General features: G+C 37.7%; 1 protein-coding gene across 3 annotated transcripts in view; it reads left to right on the forward strand.

The window, feature by feature from the left end:
• Positions 1 to 22,862, forward strand: part of LRRC4B (leucine rich repeat containing 4B) — an 86,840-nt gene that overhangs the window by 43,198 nt on the left and 20,780 nt on the right. The window contains exon 1 of one of the 3 annotated variants that reach the window (XM_039357830.1): positions 13,751 to 13,795. The exons of 1 other annotated variant lie outside the window; for it this stretch is intronic. The gene's annotated coding sequence lies outside the window, so the exon portion shown is untranslated. Of the gene's footprint in view, positions 1 to 13,750; positions 13,796 to 17,807; positions 17,926 to 22,862 lie in introns of those variants that run through there. One more of the 3 variants, XM_039357831.1, reaches the window with a different exon arrangement.

Raw genomic sequence — 22,862 nt, forward strand, 5'->3', positions numbered from 1 at the left:
TGCCAGGAATTGAGAGGGCCGGATGCCATGATTTTGGTTTTCTTAATGTTGAGTTTCAAGCCAACTTTTGCACTCTCCTTCTTCACCCGCATTAAGAGGCTCTTTAGTTCCTCTTCACTTTCTGCCATTAGAGTGGTATCATCTGCATATCTTAGGTTGTTGATATTTCTCCCGGCAATCTTAATTCCAACTTTTGATTCATCTAGCCCTGCCTTTCTCATGATGTGCTCTGCATATAAGTTAAATAGGCAGGGCGACAGTATACAGCCTTGCCGGACTCCTTTTCCAATTTTGAACCAATCAGTGGTTCCGTGTCCGTTCTCACTGTTGCTTCTTGACCCGCATATAGGTTTCTCAAGAGACAAATGAGATGGTCTGGTACTCCCATCTCTTTAAGAACTTGCCACAATTTGTTGTGATCCACACAATCAAAGGCTTTAGCATAGTCAATGAAGCAGAAGTAGATGTTTTTCTGGAACTTCCTAGCTTTCTCCATGATCCAGCGTATGTTGGCAATTTGATCTCTAGTTCCTCTGCCTCTTCGAAATCCTGCCTGTACTTCTGGTAGTTCTCGATCCACATACTGCTGGAGTCTAGCTTGTAGGATTTTAAGCATAACTTTACTAGCATGTGAAATGAGTGCAATGGTGCGATAGTTTGAACATTCTTTGGCATTGCCTTTCTTTGGAATTGGAATGTAAACTGACCTTTTCCAATCCTGTGGCCACTGTTGAGTTTTCCAAATTTGCTGGCAAATTGAGTGTAGCACTTTTACTGCATCGTCTTTTAAGATTTTGAATAGCTCAGCTGGAATACTGTCACCTCCACTAGCTTTGTTGTTGCTCAGATTTTCTAAGGCCCATTTCACTTCACATTCTAGGATGTCTGGTTCGAGGTCAGTGACCATCTCATTGTGGTTATCTGGGACGTTAAGCTCATTCTTGTATAGTTCTTCTGTGTAGTTTTGCCATCTCTTCTTAATCTCTTCTGCCTCTGTTAGGTCTCTGCCATTTTGGTCCTTTATCATGCCCATCTTTGCATGAAACGTTCCCTTCATATCTCCAATTTTCTTGAAGAGATCTCTGGTCCTCCCTATTCTGTTGTTTTCTTCTATTTCTTTGCACTGTTCATTTAAGAAGGCATTCTTATCTCTTCTAGCTATTCTCTGGAATTCTGCATTCAATTGGGTGTATCTTTCTCTTTCTCCTTTGCCTTTCACTTCCCTTCTTTCCTCAGCTATTTGCAAAGCTTCCTCAGACAGCCATTTTGCTTTCTTGCATTTCTTTGTCTTTGGGATGATTTTAGTTGCTACCTCTTGTACAATGTTGCGAACTTCCATCCATAGTTCTTCAGGCACTCTGTCTATCAGATCTAATTCCTTAAATCTATTTGTCATCTCTACTGTATATTCATTAGGAATATGATTTAGTTCATACCTGAGTGGCCTAGTGCTTTTCCCTACTTTTTTCAATTTAAGCCTAAATTTTGCAACGAGAAGCTCATGATCTGAGCCATAGTCAGCTCCTGGTCTTGTTTTTACTGACTGTATACAGTTTCTCCATCTTTGGCTGCAGAGCACATAGTCAATCTGATTTCTATGTTGACCATCTGGTGATGTCCATGTGTAGAGCCGTCTCTTGGGTTGTTGGAAAAGAGTGTTTGTTATGACCATCGTATTCTCTTGACAAAATTCTATTAGCCTGTGCCCTGCTTCATTTTGTACTCCAAGGCCAAACTTGCCTGTTATTCCGGTTATCTTTTGGCTTCCTACCTTAGCATTCCAATCCCCCATGATGATAAGGACATCATTTTTTGGTGTTAATTCTATAAGGTGCTGTAGGGCTTCATAGAACCGGTCAATTTCATCCTCTTCAGCACCAGTGGTTGGGGCATAGATTTGGATATTGTGATATTGAATGGTTTGCCTTGGATTCGAATTGAGATCATTCTGTCATTTTGGGGATTGTATCCCAGTATTGCTTTTCCTATTCTTTTATTGACTATGAAGGCTACTCCATTTCTTCTGAGGGATTCTTGCCCACAGTAGTATACCTGATGGTCATCTGAGTTAAATTCACCCATTCCTGTCCATTTTAGTTCGCTGATTCCTAAGATGTCGATGTTCAGTCTTGTCATCTCTTTTTTGACTACGTCTAGCTTGCCTTGATTCATGGATCTTACATTCCAGGTTCCTATGGAGAAAAAATCTTTACAGCATCGGACTTTCCTTTCACCACCAGATATATCCACAGCTGAGCGTCCTTTCGGCTTTGGCCCAGTCGCTTCATTCTTTCTGGCGCTACTAGTACTAGCCCTCTGCTCTTCCCCAGTAGCATATTGGACACCTTCCGACCTGAGGGGCTCATCTTCCAGCGTCATATCTTTTTGCCTTTTAGTACTGTCCATGGGGTTTTCATGGCAAAGATACTGGAGTGGTTTGCCATTTCCTTCTCCAGTGGATCACATTTTGTCAGAACTCTCTGCTATGACCTGTCCGTCTTGGGTGGCCCTGCATGGCATAGCTTATAGCTTCACTGAGTTACACAAGCCCCTTTGCCACGACAAGGCAGTAATCCATAAAGGGGATAAAGGATTTACTCCAAAGCTATTCCAGCTGGAGCCAGTTGAGACAAAACTATGAACCCTGACATATCTCTTCTAATACATTATAAAATCAGATGTACATGAGCTACTAGCGAATTTTTCAAATGACTGGGTGTGTCCAAAAACAGGGCTATCTATGTCTCAATGCCATCAATTTAACTGATATTTTTTTCTGGAATTCTCAAGCACTGTAATGATTGCCAATATAAAAGGTAAGACAAAAAAGGAAGGAAAGTCCAATATAAAAAGAATAGCAGCATTCTGGATACAAATGAATGAGTGGATTGAGGTCTTGGGTAGTCCAGCAAACTAATTGCTCTATTAAGTGTGTTTCAGCTGGGCATGAGAAAAAGGCTTAGCTGTCTTGATTGTGGACGACTAGTGCATTCTGCAAATGTTCATTAATTGGTTATAGCAGATTTTGACAGTTTTTGTCAGTAAAGGACTTTAAAGATAGTTTACCATTGATTTGGACTCACTAAATTCCTTATGACTGGGAGATTCAGAGATGGCAACCTTGAAAATCAAAGTGAGAAATATAAAGGAGAGGCATGAGATGAGATGAACAGGGTAAAACACAATAATTTCTATCTATCTGTGATCAGTGGAAGAAGCTGGGAGCATATCCAATCTGAAATCCTGCCTTGGCCACCAAAAGGAGATGCCTATGTTGTGTCATCCAAAGCAGGAGCCTGAAAAAAACCTGAAAATTAACAGAGTATATATGCTAGCTGAATTTGGAATACAAAATTGGAGCATTGAGTAGAGTGTATAAATAGGATAACAGGAAATCTAACCTGGACTCTTAAGAAACTATTGTTAATGGAAAAAATGAAAAATGGAACTATTCCATACAACTGAAAACATCCAAGACTGAAACTAATGAAATGCCAAACTTGCAACACCAAACTGAATTACAGCCGTAATATTGGATGTCCAACATATCAAAAATAGCAGTTAGACTTAATAGTATTAATACCAATGACAGAAAAATAGTTTGGTGTACTGGTTAAGCATCAGACTAGGAAGCAAGAGATTATGAGTTCTAGTTTTATTTTAGGCACAAAGGGAGCTGGGTGACCTTGGACCAGTCACACTCTTTCAGCCCTATGAAACTAACTTTTCTTCAAGTCTTTGCGGATCCCCTGTAGTGACACTGTAACCCCCTCCCCCTTCTGCCTGGTGGACCACAGATTGAGAACTACTGTGGTAGACAGGCTGCCTTGGGCACTACAAAGTAGTGAAAGTCATAAACTTAAAATTATTGGTAGAGAGATGTAGTGAAAACTGACAAAAAAAACTATTCTTTAAAGAGCCTTAGATAAAAACAGAAGGAGAGGCGCTGTGAAGAAGTTCAAACAAACAGAAGAATCAAAGGAAGATTTAAAAACATAGCAAAGATAAACTAGTTTTCAAAGTTCAGGAAAAAAAGATCTGTGGAAGGAGAAGTTTACCCATCATACTGCAACAGGGAAGAGGGATGAATAAAGGAAATAAAATAAAAAATAAAAAAATGGTGGTTAATGAAGAAAACAAAACTCAGTTATCACTTTGCTACTGCCTCTTTCAAACTGCATATGTGGAAATTCTGGTATTAGTATTAGGCAACTAGATTAGCAAATTCAGGAGCACTAAAAATGAAGGATGACCATCAGGGTGGCGATGGGGTGGGCTAAAAAAAGTCAATACAGCACCCATAACTGTAAAAAGCTTTGTCCCCTTTCACCACATCTTGCACAACACACATAAAAAAGGGATGGGGCTTTGATAACAGGATATTATGGTCAATAACTTGACTTTTTCTAGTTCCTGTATCCCTGGCCAAAATCTATCATTGGAAGGGAAGATTGGATTGACTTAATTTTTGATAAAAAATAATAATAATAAATGAACCCAAATAATCAAATATTAAATTAGTGGCAGTGGGGGGGGGGACAGAGAATATTCCTTGCTGGTATCTTTAAAGGCTGAACACTTCGGAGACACTATTATTTGCTTATATTTTTTGAAAACAGTGAAAGCCATTTTGTTTTTCTGAGAGTTGTTTGTCTTTACTCATTCAACTTGCACTCTGTGCCGCCAGCTTGATGGTTGTGCTAGAGCTGTTTTTAGATTGATCTTTTATCTTTAAATATGTGCGCTCTATCCATTCCCAATTTACTTATTTTATTTCCCGGTTTTCTGTTATGTATCTCTAGCAAATTGTTTTATCCCTGCTGTTTGCTTTTGGGGGGAAGGGGAGTCAGAAGAGAACCAGGAATATGCCTGCTTCATATGAATTGCTTAGATCACCGGTGTCACATTTGCCGTATTACATGATGTGTTGTGACGTATCGTGACTTTTTTTGCATTGCCAAAGCTGGGGTGGGTGTGGCATCCATATGATGCAACCGGCCCATGGGCTGGCAGTTTGATACCCCTGGCTTAGATGATTATTATTATCTTTTAGGATTTAGCTCCCTCACCAGGTAGACTAAAAGTTAAATCCAGAAACGGGGAACAGTATATCTGATGCATCTATACCAAACTATGCAAATTGCTATTTTGCTGTATTTGTACAGATACGTATATCCTGAATTTTGAACAGCTGATCTGTTGCTGGAGTATGGATTTGGAAGCCTCCCCCCTTTTATTATTTTTAGTAAAAGTTTCTTTATGTCTTGAATCAAGTGCAACCTACCAGCCTCTTGCTTTGGAGTTTCTATTGATCTTGGGGAGGTTAAAACTGATATGGTTTAGAGCCAGCAGATATGTCACAGAAGAAAGGAAAATCATGTTCTTGGGATCAATATTGCAGCAAGTCCTCTATAAAGTAATAAAAATTAAATTAAATTGAAAATAATAATGACATTATTTATCAGTATGTTTTTCTGTAGTGCAGTATACATTAGCATCCTTAACATAGAGAGTTGCTGCAAGGATTGCCTACATAATGGCTGTGAAACAGCATATTCTTAGGCTTGTTATTTTGATTATTGCAATGATTATTATTCTAAATTATACCGTCAGGCTTATCCATGACAAATTTTGAAATATTTTTGGTCTCTCTCATTGAACAAGGGAGCTTACTTTCAAAGATGAATTGCGTGTGCAGAGAACATCTTTCTCCAAGGAGAAGATTTTAAAGGGGGATTAAGTTGTACTTTTTCTGGGAGTTCCACCCCCCCTCATTTTTTCCTTCTCTCTCCACACAATTTAACTGCCTAGTCACAGTGTCTAATTTAGATTCTTGACAGGGGCATTGTCTTTTTATGAACAATACCATTAACCTTCCCTGAGCCCTTGGTAGTATGCAGAGCCATAAATAAAAAGGAACACATAAATAAAATCATGTAGTAGACACCTACAGCCCAAAATTTTGTTGATAGATGGCATCACTCTTTGAAAGCCAGCCCTCTTCACCTCCCCATGCTGCATCACTTTCTAGCAACAGCTTGTTCTGAGCCTTGCCTTCTTGCTTGACACCACTTGCCCCTTGCTGCTCACAAAGACTCTGTCTCTACAGTCTTAAAAAAACAATGTTTTGGTTTGATCAAAGAGAATGACTCTTCCTTTACTGCCCATTGTCCTCATGACTGCAACTTTCTGTGACTGGTCCTTCAGTGTTCACGACAGAAGACATAGTAGAAAATGTGGAATGACTTATGCCATTGCCTCATCAGTTCTGTAACCTCTTTTTATTTTCAGTCCTACTACTCCATCCCATGGATGGAGTAGTAGGACTGTATTTATTTTTTTGCCTTTGCTTCCCCCTTCTGTTCTTCTGCCCCTGAAATCTCTGTGCCATTAGCCTCTTTCTGTTCCCCACCCCCTTCTTGGACTTCTTGGGTGCTACTATCTGTGTTTCAACCTACTGCCAGTCCAGCTCACAATGAAAGATGTTTTAAGCTGTAGAGTAGAATGTTATATTCTCCTAAACACTTGCATTGGTATAACATGGACTTCCTAGCAAGGTCTTTAAATAGCTGTAACCTGGATGTGGATGAATGGGTAAAACACCTCATTTGTGTGTATGTAGAAGGTGGCAATTCAATTCTTCCATCAGGACTGAAAAATGCCATCTTGAAATCCTAGTGATAGTCAATGAAGTAAGATGGACCAATGGTGTAATTTGGTATAAGAATATTTCCTAGGTTTCAATGTTAGAATATAAAAATTTATAGCAGCTCAAGAAGTTTCTTCAAAACAACATCATTTTATATCTGTAAACCTCACAAATACCCCCAGTGTCTCTTCTATCATTTTTTATTATCAGGGGAAAAAAGGTTAAGAAGGGAAAGATGGGATAGCTATAATATTATTTCCAATTGGTTATGATAGGACTGGTTTGTCTGGAATCACATAGAGATGCATTGCATTTCTATAAGAAAACACTGTTCCATTTTTATTCTCTCTCCTCCCCCCCATTCTTTCTCCCTCTTGCCCTCTCTCCCTCTCCCTCCCCTTTTAGCACTAATCTATAATCCCCATTGCCTGGCTTATCCCACTTAAATACCTGGATTCTGCCTAGATTCTTTAAAATCTTATTTTGTCCATTCCAATCCCATCAGTGCTGAAGGGGGAAATCATCTGCAATTATTGACCCATTCCCCCCTCCCCCATCTTCACTCCAGGTCTCCCTTTCCTGCTATCAAATACGGCCTAGAGATTTGATCCTGATTTTTTTGTTTTGTAACACATCCCATACAGGAATCTTCATTATTCTGCTTTTTATCCTTTGTGGCTTCAAAGTGTGAAATATATATACATTTTTCAGCCACTTTGTTGGGATCTCTTTTTCAGAACCTATAGTTCACACCCTTAGGGTGGATTGTGATTTCTGTCTAGGTAATTGAAATCTCTATTTAGCAATATGGGACTTTGAAAAATACGTTGACAGCACTGAAGCAAAGCACCCCTCCAAAGCTGCTTTGTGAAGCAACACAACCCCTCACTTCTCAAAAGTGAAACAACTTTTGCTACTTCCCTTTATGCTTCCTCTGATACAGCTGTAGCCTAAAAAAGGCATTTGTTCCTCTCTTAAAATTGTCCTGCATATGAGAGGTGCTTGAGGAGACAGTCTGAGCATGGAAACCCAAAAAGTAAATTAGACCTACCATTATAGGCTCAGGAAATTTCTGCTAAACAGCCCCCAAGTTATAACCTTTAAACCTATATTCTGTCAATAATTTCCTAAGGCTGCATGAAGGAGTGCTGTAATGGCGTGCGATTGATTATTCTTGGAACCGGCCATGGATCTTATTGGCCATGGTGACTTGCCAAGATCAGAACTTCTATATTTTTCAGAAACACATGATCTTGTCTTTTGAAACTGACTTTTAGTAACTAGCATGAGGTATTTTTAGCCCGATATAATATGCAATAATATATGCAATGCATTAATTTTCTGAATCATTTGCTTTTCTTCCCTTCTTTTATAAAATAAGCTTGCCTTCTGAAGCTTGAAATGGATGAAATAAAAAATAGCATTGTGTAGGCGACTCAAGAGCAAATATTTGCTTGATATTTATATTAGGCTTCTCCAAACTGTAAAAACCAGTTTGGTAGCCAATTGGAGAAAGAAAATCTCAGTAATTTGTTAGCCCTGTTCTATCCTCTGTTCTGCCCAAAGAGGGCTCTACGATCTGCTTCATTCTATCTTGAATGGTAATAGAACAAACGTTGACCTTATTTACCATACCTTGAAGAAAAAAGTCTTAAGTATTACAATCCTAGATAGTAAACCCAATGGATCTTATGTGTAGCTTTTAATATAAATCAATATTTATTACATTTATTTATTAAACAAATTTATATAGCTGCCCAACTCATACATAGGTCACTCCAGAGAGCTTATAACATTTAGAAATCAAAAGTTCCATCATATAATAAAACCATTAACCCTACCCCTATCTTTTATATTATATTATATAAAAATTTAAGCAATTTCAACTTTCAAACTTAATTTCTATTCAGGATTACATTTGCATAGACCTAGATCACTAGGAAAACTCTGTTAATATAGCTAATAAATGGTGACCAGAAATTTCACATTTATTTTTTTATTTCTCCACCAACTCATTTTGTTTGTTTGTTTGTTTGTTTACAATATCTCTTATTATTTTTATAAATTACTCAAGGTAGAGAATATATCAAATACTACTTCCTCTTACTTTTCCCCACAAATATGAAGTGGATGCTTGGCCAGTTTTGGCCAATTTGGGGTTAGGTTTTTCAGTCAGAGCAATTTGCCCCATTTAAAAGATAACTTAAAAGAAGGATTATAATTTATGAAAGCAAACCTGGCAGGTCTCAAGGGAAAGTTGACAAATATGTTCCCCCAATTTATTGAAAAAGGCTGGATCAGCCCAAAAAGCTGGGTAATTGGGGTGACAGGAAAAACTGTATAGGAGGCACAGAGGACCCATGTGAGGCATCCTGACTATTCAAGGAAAGTTCCACCCATGTTTACATGTGTCACATACATGATGCACATAAAAAGGGGCAGCCTTGCCTCCCTCTGTCCTCCTCAGACACCCCTGGAGAGGTAAATGTCTAAGCCTTGAGTGAAAACATGACTCCTCTAAAGCTATAATTCACATTTGAAAAGAAAAACTTGGAGGAGACCCGGCACGAGCTTTTAAACCTTCTCTTCTAGTCCAGTGCTCAGGAGTGGCCTGAATTACATGGGATTTCAAGTAGTTCCTGCAGAGAACTGTAGCTGTTAACTCAACTCTCTTTCATGCAGGGAAACCAATTATTAAATGATGGTTGGGTGAAGGGGAAGAGGGGCAGTGGAAAGAGAAGAACCTGGCAACCATGGGGGAGGACCAATTTTTTAGATAGCTTTTTAGCATCATTTTTTTCTCCAGAATCATTATTAACCTCAGTACAATAAATCAGGCTTCTTGTTCTCTTGCCTATTCTGTAGTTTAATCTGAAGTAGAGATGGACAATATAGGTCTATTCCCAGTCTGCATCACGTGTGCATACATTTAGGTATTGGTGCATTTCATCTAATTCCTGCAAGCATCTGCTATAATTTCCTCTTAAAGGCAATACAAGAATTCATTCCTGCACACACAGTTAAAATGAAGATTTCCCTAGCTAAAGAAATGCTTCTGGTAAATATATTTTAAAAATGCACTGAGAGTCACTGAGCTGAGAATAGTTTGGAAAGGGGTGAAAATGAAAGTTTTTTGATCTTGCATGAGTAGATGAAGTCCATTCATAATTAAATTTGCAAAGAAACAGTTCCTCAGGTGTCCCTAATGCAGGGATATCAAACTCAATTTCACTGAGGGCCACATCAGCATTGCGGTTGCCCTTGGGGGACCAGGTGGGTGTGGCCAGAGTGGGTGCAGCCTACTGGGTGGGCGTGGATGGAGTGGGTGTGGCCTACTGGGTGGGCATGGCCAGTTCTATATCATTCGCGTCAAGGGTGCCTGTGGGGGCCTCGGCAGGAATGGGACAGATCTGAGGATCTCTGGCAGGGGTGAGACCGGGGCAAATGCCAAGGCATGGTCCACCAGGGCAAATGCCAAGATGGCCACCACAAAATTGTACATTGGCTCCTGGCTGGCCTAGGCCAAGGCAGTAGGGGCCGTTCACTCACTGTTTCCAGGATGGCTTCGTGGGCCACATGAAACCACTTTGCGGGCCGCATCCAGGCCCCCGGGCCTTGTGTTTGACATGTCTGCCCTAATGTGAGGATACCTGGTTGAAATTTTGAACTCCATGTGAACAAATTGTCATTTTGAATAATAACATTGAATAAGGACATGTAGTTTAAACACCCTTTAAACTACATGTCAAGAAATTTTGCATGTGACCTCTTCAAATTCTATTACCTATCAAATTCTATCACTTTGAAGCTCCTGAATGAAAGACAGGATATAAACCAAATAGATAAATAAATTCAGGAATCACCAATGTGATCAAATCAACATGATTTTTCTTGGATATGATCTTTCTTCCCCCAATAAATGCTTCATTAGAAATGTAACTATTATTTGGAAATATTTAAAATTCACCAGCCCTGAATGGTTGTCACTATTCTGCTTTAAAAGTGGATAGACTAGCACATTGATTAACATAATTATAATCAATTTATGAGTTTTAAAAAATTATTTGTATTCTGCATAATGAAACATCTATTCTTTCTCATTTGTTTTTAGCCCAATTCATCTCCTTCCTTTCTTCTCAAGTGCAGAATTTTAGACTGCAGGTTCCAGTCCTAGTCTCCATGAATCCTATATTGTTCCCAAAACTGAGTCATGTGTAGCAACTGTTTCAGGGCTGAAGCTATCCTGGGTTCAGATACGGATATTTTTGAAATCTTTATGTTCTCTCCAGCTCTCTTTACAAGATACTTGAAACAAAGCCTGGTGCCAGGTTACCATCTAGGAAGGGAGGCTCTAAAAGGACAATTTCCCCCTCTTTTCCTTTTACCAGTCCAGCTAAAACAGCAACAATAGCCCTCTGATTATTGGAATGAATCTCCTTGCCATCCTGCAAAGAGATTGCCCATCTTATTAAAGATCTTTTAATGGTACAGTACATACAGTATTTAAACAATGCTAACTTTCTACTTTTTTCAAAGCTAACTTTCTACTTTTTAAAACATTGGATTTGTTGAGTCCCTTCTGTGCATCTGATCTTTTGTTTCTCTCTTTTGCTGCTCCTCTTGACTTTGGCAAGTATCAGTCCTTCCCTTATTAATTAGCTGACCGGGCTATTTCTCCCACTGTAAAACTTGCCAGCCTCTCTCTCATCCATTAACTGAGTGACGCCAACCAAATCTTCTTATGCTTTTGCAAACCCAGGTTGTTTTCTTCTTTAGAATGGAACTTTGGATAGGCTGAAGGGTACAAGGAGAAAAGCTTTTTTGCTTTTCCCATTTTTTACCCACAAAGTCATTCTTTAATTCTTGTTTCAGAGAGAGAAAAGATTACCCAGCCATGTTTTTTTAGGCCGCCTCTTTATAGACTAACCTTTTCATTTTCTGTTTTCTAGCCATTGCTCCAGGCTAAACTTCTTCTGCTCCATTTCTCTTTCCCTGGATGTGGGTCTCTTGCACCCAGCTTCAAAGCTTTTCAAAACCTTCCCCAAACTCTCCTGAGTATCTCCTCTCTGCTTCTTTAGACAACTCCACACCCTGTCTGGAGGTCCTTAATGTTATTTCCTTTCATTGGCTCCAAGCTGTCTAACAGTAGTCACTTTTATCTCTCCCTTAATTTCTACCTAATTGCGCTCTCTCTCCCCCTCCCTCCCTCCCTCCCTCCCTCCCTCTCTCTCTCTCTCTCTCTCTCTCTCTCTCTCTTTTCTTGTTTTTCCCAGACTCTTACATTTACAGTCACAAATTCTTGGCATGCAGGTTTTAACTCCAGGCAAATTTCTACCATATTGTACTTAACTTTATTTCCAGTGCTTCCCTCCTGGTTGCATATGGTTAAGATTTTCACCTAGTAAGCCAATCTCAGATGACCAACTAAATCAAAGCTATTCATATTCAAGAATTCTGCTCCTTTTGCCAAGTTTTCCAAGAATCTTTCCAGCATCTGGTTAATTTTTAACTTCCATAAAAATGAGGGTGTCCAGCCTCTTCTAGCACATCCAAAGGGATGAGAATCAAAATGGAAGCTGTATCCATATTACTGCACAACTTTGCTATCTTCCTATTTTGGAAGAGTAATAGCTGCTTAAATAATACACCACATTATGTTTGAGTTAAATTAATTTAAAACAAAAGGTAGATCCATATTGCGACTAAGATATTAGTTCTACATTGTAATTTAAACTATGATCGAGCTATAAATAGTATGTAAGCCAAACTGTAACACAGCAATGTCTGAATAAACTTAATTTACTTCCAAACAAACATGTTTTGAATTGTGTTGTAAGTTCCTTGAGGCAGTGTTCTCTTCCCTTGTTGTTTTGTAAAGTGCTATGCACATTGATGGCTCTATATTAATAATAACAAACTTATGGATAGTACTGTCATAAACATAAAACAAGATCACATATGATATGCACAGAGCAAGGCTTCATCAAAACAGTCATTATATAGACTCCCAGTGAGCCAGATGATAATTGAGGACACAAATGTCAAGAGGGTTTAATTGCATTTTAGCCAGCGAAGGTTGCAGGCATTTGCACAACCTTCTTTTAAATCATTCCACAAGTAAAAAATGTATTTATCATCTACAGACGGAGCAGTTTTGAAAGAGACATTTCAAAGTAAGGTTCAATGTGAAATCTTCCACACATCTGAACAATGTACATGTCTACTCCAAAGTAAACCTCAATGGGTTTATTCTCAAGTAAAGATTTCTGCATTGTAATAGCTGCCTTATCTATACCGTTATGACTTACATAAGGGTCATTTAGGAAACTTTTCAAACTTGTAGTTGTTAGATACTGAATACCATTACATGTCAATGACTAGACATGCAACATCATGGAGCATCCGCTGTCAGTGCTGTGAAAAACATGTCAGCACTCAAATATATGCCATGGACCTTTCCACAGAGATTATATCTTCAAAAATCAGCATCTTAGCTATTAAATGCTGCCCTCAAATATCAATTTGATATGAAATACAGATAACCAAATAACCAGAGATTATCTGGTGAATGTTCTGCATCTACTGACAGATGACTGAATTTTGGAAAGCAGATTGTTTTTCTCTCCCTGTCTTTCCAGCCAATTATTCTTTACTGGGTCACTTGGAACTGTCTCCGGGTTAGTTAGTATGTGCTGTAGTCAGCCTTGTCTGATGTCTCCTGTATTCCAGTGCCCATTATAGAAAGTGGCAACCAGTGCTGTTCCCAACAGGGTCAAGTGTCTGAGGCAACAGATTCCACCACACTGCTCCCCCCTCATCTATTCATCCAAATATCCCATTCATTTGTTCTGCAGACCCTGACCTATCCCTGGTTTCCTGTACTGGTTCCAGGTCTCATTAACAAAAGATGCATTCTCTATTCTTGAATGTTTCAACTTTGCCCTCTCCCTCTCCTTCCTTTTTTTTCCAGCACCCAGCAGTGCCCAAGAATGTAATGCTTGAGTTGAGCAAATCATTGTTCTGGATTGCAAAGCCTTCTTACTAAAACTGGCAGTGGTGTCTCATTTCCTCCTCCAATCCTTTTTCAATCCGGCTACTTTTCACATTTCTTCCAAACAACATCCAGTGCCTCAACAATAACTTCTGGTAATTATAACTTAAAGGATTATTAATGAAAGCTCAAACTTTCAATTTTGGATTAATCAACTCAAACCAACTTGATTAATTGAATAAGACATTTTGTACTCCACAGAGGATGAAAGCTAGAGTTATATGTGTTGTATTATCTAAGATAGGAGAAACAATCTTTCACTGATCAAAGACAGCACTAACTTGGGGACAGGGTCTCAAGGAATAAGATATCTGGGACAATAATGAACATAGATTGTTATCAAATCACACAAATGGGTTGAGCCAGAATTTTCTGAGGTTTGCTGATAGATGGATTTTTTTTTCACTGTTTAACTAGGTTAAACCTATTTAATGATAGGAAAACGCTTCACCAAACTTTGGTAATTATACTAGTGAAATAAGATGTAAAAGATCTGGAGGCTATCAAAAGGGATGTCTCTATCCAACCTTGTTTAGTAGTATAGCTTTGGTATATTATTATAGTGAGGAAGAGGGAAAGCTCACTAGATAACCTTCTTTAGCTGAAAGGAAGCTTCAAATAGATAATTCTGTCTGCTTTTTTTCCCCATTGGCTATTACACAAAAATATTCTGAAAGCAAGTTGTAGCTTATGTTTATTAAATGACATACAAGCTTTCTGGGTGATCATGAGAATGTCTACCTTTGTATGAATTAATCTTCTTTCATGAATAAATATCCTTTATTCCGGGCAGGCCTAGGCATTATGTTGCTAGAGCTGAAGGACAAGGTGGATGTTCCCCTCCCTCTTAACAGAATTGGACTGGGATGAACTGCATCGAGGGCTTCAGGGTCCAGCACAGATCACGTGACACATACATGAATCTTAACATCTTGCCACTGCCCTTTTCCAAGCTTCTTCTGCCTCAGGCAGTCTCTGTTCTTAGTCTTATTTACAGTCCGCCCTGCAGGGTTCTCAGATGAACTTGGTAGCGATTAGGAAGAATGTAGCTGGTCTGTTTATGGAAGAGAGAGCGCTACCTTTAAAAAAAAAACTGAAAAGTTGATTGGATTTACTGAGAAATCTTAGAAATGGTATGCTAATTGCTATAAATGCTATACTAAGTGCTGTTTTAACTGATGTCACTGCTAATTTTATGTTGCTTTCCTTTCAATTGTTATATTTTCAGTTATGCTGTTATTGTATGTTGCTTTGGGTATTTGGAGAAACAGATGATTACTTCTAGAAGTAAATGGCAATTACATATGCACACATACACATACGTATGCCTATTTCAATATTCCAAAAGACTTCTGAGATGACATTAGGGTCTTGTGCTAAGTCTGATTCATTCACTCAATCAATCAATCAGAATAGAGTTGGAAGGAACATTGGAGGTCTTCTAGTCCAACCCCCTGCTCAAGCAGGAGACCCTATACCATTTCAGTAGAAGTTACCCAGTAAAGAAGAGTAACTAGGAACTTCATAGGCACTGAATCAAGACCTACCACTACCTTCTGTAAAATAAACTATGGAGACTACTTATTGAACTGTGGAGTAACAGGAATCTTTAAAACAGGATTTATGATGCATATCAAGAGAAGAACATGAGGAGAGATTTATAGTCTGGAATACACCCAGACTGGATGACATGAAGAACCTAAAGGAACTATTTAAAGAAACATAAAGACCACAAATATGATGTCATCCAAGAGCACCAGCTTCTATAAATTGGTGTATTCTAGGTGTATTGGAATTAAACTACTATACACCCCTGGCTATGCTTGCTGTAAATTATAGGTATTCCATTTCAACATATCAGGAAGACAGTTGCAATAAAGAATAAATAAATTTTCTATCAAATAAATGTACTCTTATAATAGACTCCTCTTTCTATAAACTGCATTGGCTAGCAGCTTTTTTATTTGCTTCTTTCTGAGACAGTTTCAAACTGCTTAAACCAGGTATTCCCAGATTTACATACATGTCAATTCAAACAATATGCTTAATATACATTGGTAAAATACCTTCTTTTTCTTGATCATGCAGTAGTTTGTGTGAACTGAATTTGTTTGTTTAGGCTGTTAATCAGTATTTTATGTATGAGTCAAGGTTGACTCAACCTTCCATCCTTCTGAGGTCGATAAAATGAGGACCCAGTATGCTGATTCTGTAAACTGCTTAGAGAGGGCTATAAAGTACTATGAAGCAGTATATAAGTCTAAGTGCTATTATTATTGCTATTTATTCACTCACTGGTCTTTTCTGCCATTCCAATTGCTGATGAATCTAAGTGTCATGCATCTGTAAGTCAGGGTTTAAAAAATATAGTAGGAATATTGTATACCTGACTGCATCATATTTAACAGTCTGATTTTAACCCTTTTTCACTCTTGTTATTTGTTGAATTTTTAAGTGTTTAAGTAGTCTTACAATATGTTTTTACTGTTGATTATGTTATACACCACCAAGGTACCTTATGTGAGATGGGTGGCCATATAAATTTGAATAAAAAATTAAATAAAACACCTCTACATATATTGTATAATAAACACCAAGAATATCAATTATATGAAACAAATGCTCAAGTAAGAGGGAGTAATATTAAAACATCCCAAATGCCAACAATTGCTGGAACAACTTTATTTTAATAACTAATAATGCAGGACCCATTTAAATTTCTGTAGGAATATTGTTCTACAGCAGTGAAGTAGCACATGAAGAGTCTAACTTCTATTATCCATTTTGGTGACATTCCCTCATAGAGGAGGCATGGGAAATGTCTACTCTACCAGATTTGTGGGAATCGACAGACACCCAAAGATACCCATATCCAGAGCCGTGATCAAGGGGGATCACCAGCAACTTGGTTTGCATTGTACAGTATTAACCACCAAAGTAGGTTAAGTTCATAATAAAGGATGTTCTGAGTGCAATCTTTTTGGCTCCACCTAACTTTTTATCCTGTTGTCCAGCGGCTTATTGCGTACTAGGCAGAAATACTAACTGAAGTTTTGCTATTATAAAGATTTTTAAAGTTCAGTTGAAATTTGATTAAGCCAATAAACAAGAAAATGATTTAATATCTGTAATTTAATAACTGTATTTAGACGCAATATATTGAAAACAAGAGTAGGATTCAGATATGTTTGTTTGCTTGCTTGCTTGCTTTCAGTCTTCTGAAGAAAGCTGTGTTCCCTTTTGGAAGCTGGTCAATGAGGTTAAAAAAAGAAGTAGGTGAAGCCCATTTTAAAAATGTATAGGAAAACCTATTCTTTCTTTTGTTCTCTTGGTTTTTTTTATCCTGACATCTTATTCTTCTATTATTAAGATTGAAAGTTTGCAATGTAGTAGCAAATAGTTTTTAACTATTGTCACAACTAATCTTGCATTGGGCTTATGAAATTAAGCTGACGCTGTCCTAAGACCACAGTTTGTGCGTTTTTGAGCAATGTTTATTAAAGAGGAAAAATTATAGTCATTTTTGCCAGCTACTTTAGAAGGTGTATATCCCTTTTAAAAAGAATGACCTTCAAGTTATAATAATAATATTATAATAATGCTTATAATAATGCATCATAATATACATCAAGCAATGGCACACAGAAAAATAGTCAGGAACTAACAATACATCTCTCAGTGATTGCAGTGATGAACTCAAATGTTTACTGTCAATTGTTTAACAATTGCAGCATTTTCTGCTGAGAAAAAAAAAGCTCAACATACTCCATTGTTATTTTTCCATCAAAGAAAATGGAGAGTGTTTGGGCTCATTGTTTGCACTAGTCTCCATCTACAGTATATCAAGATCTTGAGGATCAAGAGAAAAAAAACAAACGGAACTTACAACTCTTAAGATTTAACAACTGAGTCACGCCCTATATATCTACAAACAATTTTTGCCTTCCCAGGACAGTATGTGATACAATATGTGAATTGGCCTCAGTTTTGTATATTTTGTTGTATGAGATTTGGCAGCTTAATCCAGACATACTTATATTCTACTGTGCATGAGTGCTTTACACATTTACAGACATACAGGCTCTGTCAAAGCTCTTTCCCTTTACAGCTCTTCCTGGAATGACATGGGCATACAAACATTCCATAAATATCTTCAAAGTGGCAACTCCCTCTACAGGCAGCTCCGAGTGCACAGAGGCACTGGTGGCTTGAAAAGAATAAAGTGGTGAGGAGCCCAATGTTTCAAATGTTTTCAAAAGTGAGTTGCAAGGCCAAGCCAGGGAGTGGACAATACTTGCAGGACTGTTGTCCTGTCTGGTGTTCATCCTTCATGAATATGCTTCAACTAACTTGAGTTTTGCTTCTAACGTTATTTGTAGCAACAACTTTCTTCAGTATGCTTCAGAGTGCTGCCTTTGAGCTCATCAAACTCTGAACAGTAATGGTATGAGCTAACTGTTCTCTCATAGAGCAAAGAGAAGGATCTCCCTTATACTATAACCATTTTTGCCTGGCTAATGGCCAGCCTAGGTTGGGCCTTCCTAGGCAATTATATTTTTCCAGGAAACAAGAGGTGCTACTTTCGTATTTTCTTTGGTTCCCTGCCTGTAAGTGGAGGTCATTATTTCCTTTCTGTTCTGTAGCCCAAGGTAGGACTTGATTTAAGTGAGGTTTAAGTTCAATTAATATAGCCTGGATCCAGCCCAATAAAATATACCAAAAAATCAGCACTGAAATACAACCACTCAAAGCCTCCCTTAATTAAAGTAGCCAATCATATTTAAATCCAGTAAAGTTTAAGAAAATGGATTTACAACAAAACATGACACCACCTTGCTTTCTAAAGGTCAACCAAATGAAGAATGGAATAAAAAAAACATGATTAAGTTGAAAGAGATACTATTTAACTACTAAGTTTAGAATTATGTGGTATAATGGCCATCATCCCAAGTCAATTCAGTGATTTGATCAACACATGTAGCTGGAGATCTGTTTGAGACTACTTTGAGAGGATCTTATGAAAAAGTTTGAAACAGAACTCTAGGACTTTAAAATGTTTAAATGCCTCTGCTTAAATACTTCCAGTGAAGGAAAATTGATTTAAAGTACTCTGCTTCATTGTAGAACAGTCTTTATCATTATGATTTTCATTTCTGATCTCCAACTACCATTTACTTACTTCTAATTAGAAATGTAAAAGAGCATAAAGAAAAAAGGAGCCTTAGGGTTTGTCAACTTCAGCCCCAGCTCAAGGCAAGAACCCACTATTACTATATCCCTACAGTAGTCATCAAGCCTCCATTTCAACAAAGAAGGGGCAACAGTCTTTTCCATTGCCAAACAGTCTATTAGATTTTCTCTCCTCCTGTCTATTTTCACTGATGGATTATCAAGTTGCTGTCAACTCTTAATGACCACTTTAATAGATTTTTTTTTCCTCCAGGGCCATCTGCCCCTAACCTGACTTTTCAAGTCTTCCAACAGTGCACCCATCAATACTATAAGTGAGTTCATCTATATTGCAACTGGTTGTACTTTCATCTTTCCTTGTATTAGAGCTAAGCCTTCAAGTAATGTGTCCAAAATAGGATAATGGAAGCCTGGTCATTTGTGCCTCAAATGCTGTTTCTTCAAAGTCTAGATGTTCAATAAATTCTTTGTAATTTGAATTAATTGGTTCTTATCCTGTCATCTGAAACAATTCTGAACACTTCTACTAATCTTCTATATGACTGTCTGTTTGAAACTACCACATCTCTCCATATCTTTCTTATCTCCATGCTAAAAATAAATTTAAATTTTCCAAACGTTCCTTTTGAGTTTTTCCTTCCAGGCACCTTATGATTCTGGTTACTCTTCTTTGAACATGCTCCAGTTTGCCAATGTTCTTCCTAAAATGCAGTATCCACAACTGGATATAATACAATAAACTCATTCTGATGAATACAGAAAACATCTTCTGATATTATTTTTCTTGATTTTGATATGATGAAGGTTTTTGTTTTGCTACAGCTAGAATTGCATTGTGTTTTACAGCTGCATCACACCCTTGACTCATGTTCAGCTTGTGATCCACCAAAGTACCTACCATCTTTTTGCATGTTGTGCTACCTATATAACCTCTCTTATCCTACTCTTATGCTTGATTTTTCTTATTCAAATGAAGGGCTTTGGATTTATCTGTTGCACTTCCTGACCATCATTCCAGCTTCTCAAAATCCTTCTGAATCTTGATACTTTGTCTCATCTAATAGAATAAGGGAATAATAGAGTTGGAAGGGACCTTGGGGGTCTTCTAATTCAACTCCATGCTCAAGCAGGAAACCCTATATCATTTCAAACAAATGGTTGCCCAATCTTTTGCAGATTATTTACCTGCAAATAATCATTTGATAATCAGCTTTTCTATACACAGCCATCTAAGTCATTTGTAAATATGTTGAACAGTACGGAGGCAGCAGCATGCCATTGGACACTTCCTTTCAGCTTGATGGAGACCTATTGACTTACATTTGTTTGGTACTATTGTTTGGTTTTTTTTATTAAATGTTTTACAAATTTATTACAATATAAACCCCCCACCCCTTCCCCCCTCCCCCACTTCCCGGAGCTGACCACAGGGTAACAAATAAACAAACATAATCTAACTAACATAAACCAACTATACTATCAATCAAAACCATAACACACTTTAACTCCTTCTCAAAACAAATATTAACAAATTAAAACAAAAATAATAATATAATTAAAATTATTAATAATTATCTAAAGTCTACTCAAAAGCAAGATAATACTTTTCAGTTTCATATTTCTTTTGAATATAATCAATCCATCTTCTCCAAACCATAATGTATCTTTCTTGTGAATGGTCCTTCAAGTAGGCGAAGATTTTCGCCATTTCTGCTAAATTAGACACCTTAAGTATCCATTCTTCCAAAGTAGGCAGTGAGTTTTTCTTCCAATATTGCCCCCCCCCCAATAATCTTGCAGCTGTTATAAGATTCAACATCAAATTGATTTCTTTAACATCAAAATCTACAATAATACCCAACAAAAATAATTGCAGAGTAAACTTTATCTTTCTCTTAAAAATCTTTTGAATATTCCACCAAATCTTAATCCAAAAAGCTTTAATATCTCTACAGGTCCACCAGATATGAAAATAAGTTGCATCTAAATTTCCACATCTCCAACATTTGGGCTGTAAATTCAGATACATGCGAGACAACTTTTGGGGATCCAAATGCCATCTATAAAACATTTTATAAAAATTTTCTCTTAAATTTTGCGCTTTTTGTACTATTGTTTAACCAGCTCTATATGTATCTATTGAACTAATCCATCTAGTCAAGCCTGAATTTTTGAAAGTAGCTTTCCAGAGAATTCTGTCAAATGATTTGTTGAAATATTTATTCTGCTCCCTTCCCCCCAAAAGATATATTGGTTTGGCATGAAGCAGAACTTCAAGATATGATCTACATGTTGGTTCAAAACTCTTGTTATTTGGTTCTGCTTAGAGCACTGTGTAAACCTAGTTATTGTGATTAATAAGCAATGATTTGTGCTACACAATCCTCTCTGGCCCAAAGGTCACTATTGGCTTGACTGATTGCTGGGGCCATAATCTAAAAAGTAAAAGGTTGGTAAGAATAAACATTGATTTGATCTCATTTACAATTACAATTAAATTAAATTAAATATAGGCAGAATGATGACTTTCCATTCATGCATTTGGTTACAATTCTGGAGATCTCTGGAGGCATTATAGTCCTTCGTGGTTATGGGAGCTGAATTTTTGCTGATATATTCCTGTTTTAGAAGTTGGCTTATTGTGGGAACCAAGCCAATTGTCATTTATTTAAATAACTATAGTTAAGCCAATCATGGCTTGTTTCAACATCAGAGAACTCTCTAAACCCAGATAGATGGCCCTCCACCTCTTCTTAAAAATCTCCAATGAAAGAAAGCTAAATGCTTGGGAGGTCACTGTCAGAGAGGTCGTGCTGCTAGGAAATGCTTTGTAATACATATACTTTTGTTGCTGCAGTGGCCCTTCAAGGCAGCTAATGATATTAGCTGAAAAGTTAACAGCAAAGAAGTGGAATAAAGTGGCAGAGGAACTCTAGGGTGAAGGGGCTACTGTGGGCAAATCTGTCTTTCCATCCATCCATCCATCCATCCATCCATCTATCCATCCATCCATCCATCCAATCCAATCCATCCCAGAGCTTCACTTTTTCCATTTTGTACTCTGCTAAGAGAGAGGGTGTTTGCTGCTGTTGCTGCTAAATAGGAATAAGCTCCTTGGATGCAATGTATCACTTGAGGACCATTGACAGTTATAAATCACTATCAGTTAATTGCAAAAGACAGCTTTATGTGGAACTGTTTACATTCTGCACAGTATCTTTAATACCATCAAAGAACAACGTCTCCCTATCCTATTTCCGAAATGGGACTTGATAGGTAGATAAAAATGCCAAATCCAGTCTAAATCCTGTGTGACAAACCATAATAATAATAACAACAACAACAACAACAACAACACCCCAGACCTAACAATTGTTGATAAGAAAGATAAAAATGTCTGGATAGTGGACGTGGCAGTGCCTGGAGACAGCAGAATAGACGAGAAAGAACTGGAGAAGATAACAAAATACAAAGACCTACAAATAGAAATAGAAAGACTGTGGCAAAAGCAAGCAAGAGTAGTACCAATAGTGATAGGCTCCTTGGGTGCAATCCCAAAACAACTGGAGCACCACTTGAACACCATCGGCATTGACAAATTCGCTATTAGTCAATTGCAAAAGGCGGCCTTACTAGGAACTGCTTCCATCCTGCGACGATACCTGTAATACCATCAAACATCCACATCTGCCTATCCCAGGTCCTGGGTAAGGACTCAATAGGTAGACAAAATGCCAAATCCAGTCTGAACATCTGTCTGACTGTGCGATGATCAATAATAATAATAATAATAATAATAATAATAATAATAATAATAATAATAATAATACCTGCCTTGACATGGTTGTTGGACTTGCATGCTCTGCGGAAGATGAGAGCTATGCCAGAGGTTTAACCATACTGGACAGGTCTTTTCTAATATGCTAAAAGGTACAAGAAAAGTTCAGGGTACTGACAGTGGCCAGACTGGTA

This window comes from Crotalus tigris, unplaced genomic scaffold (genome assembly GCF_016545835.1).
Source record: "Crotalus tigris isolate CLP2741 ecotype Arizona unplaced genomic scaffold, ASM1654583v1 scf7180000018954.1357295, whole genome shotgun sequence".
NCBI lineage: Eukaryota > Metazoa > Chordata > Lepidosauria > Squamata > Viperidae > Crotalus > Crotalus tigris.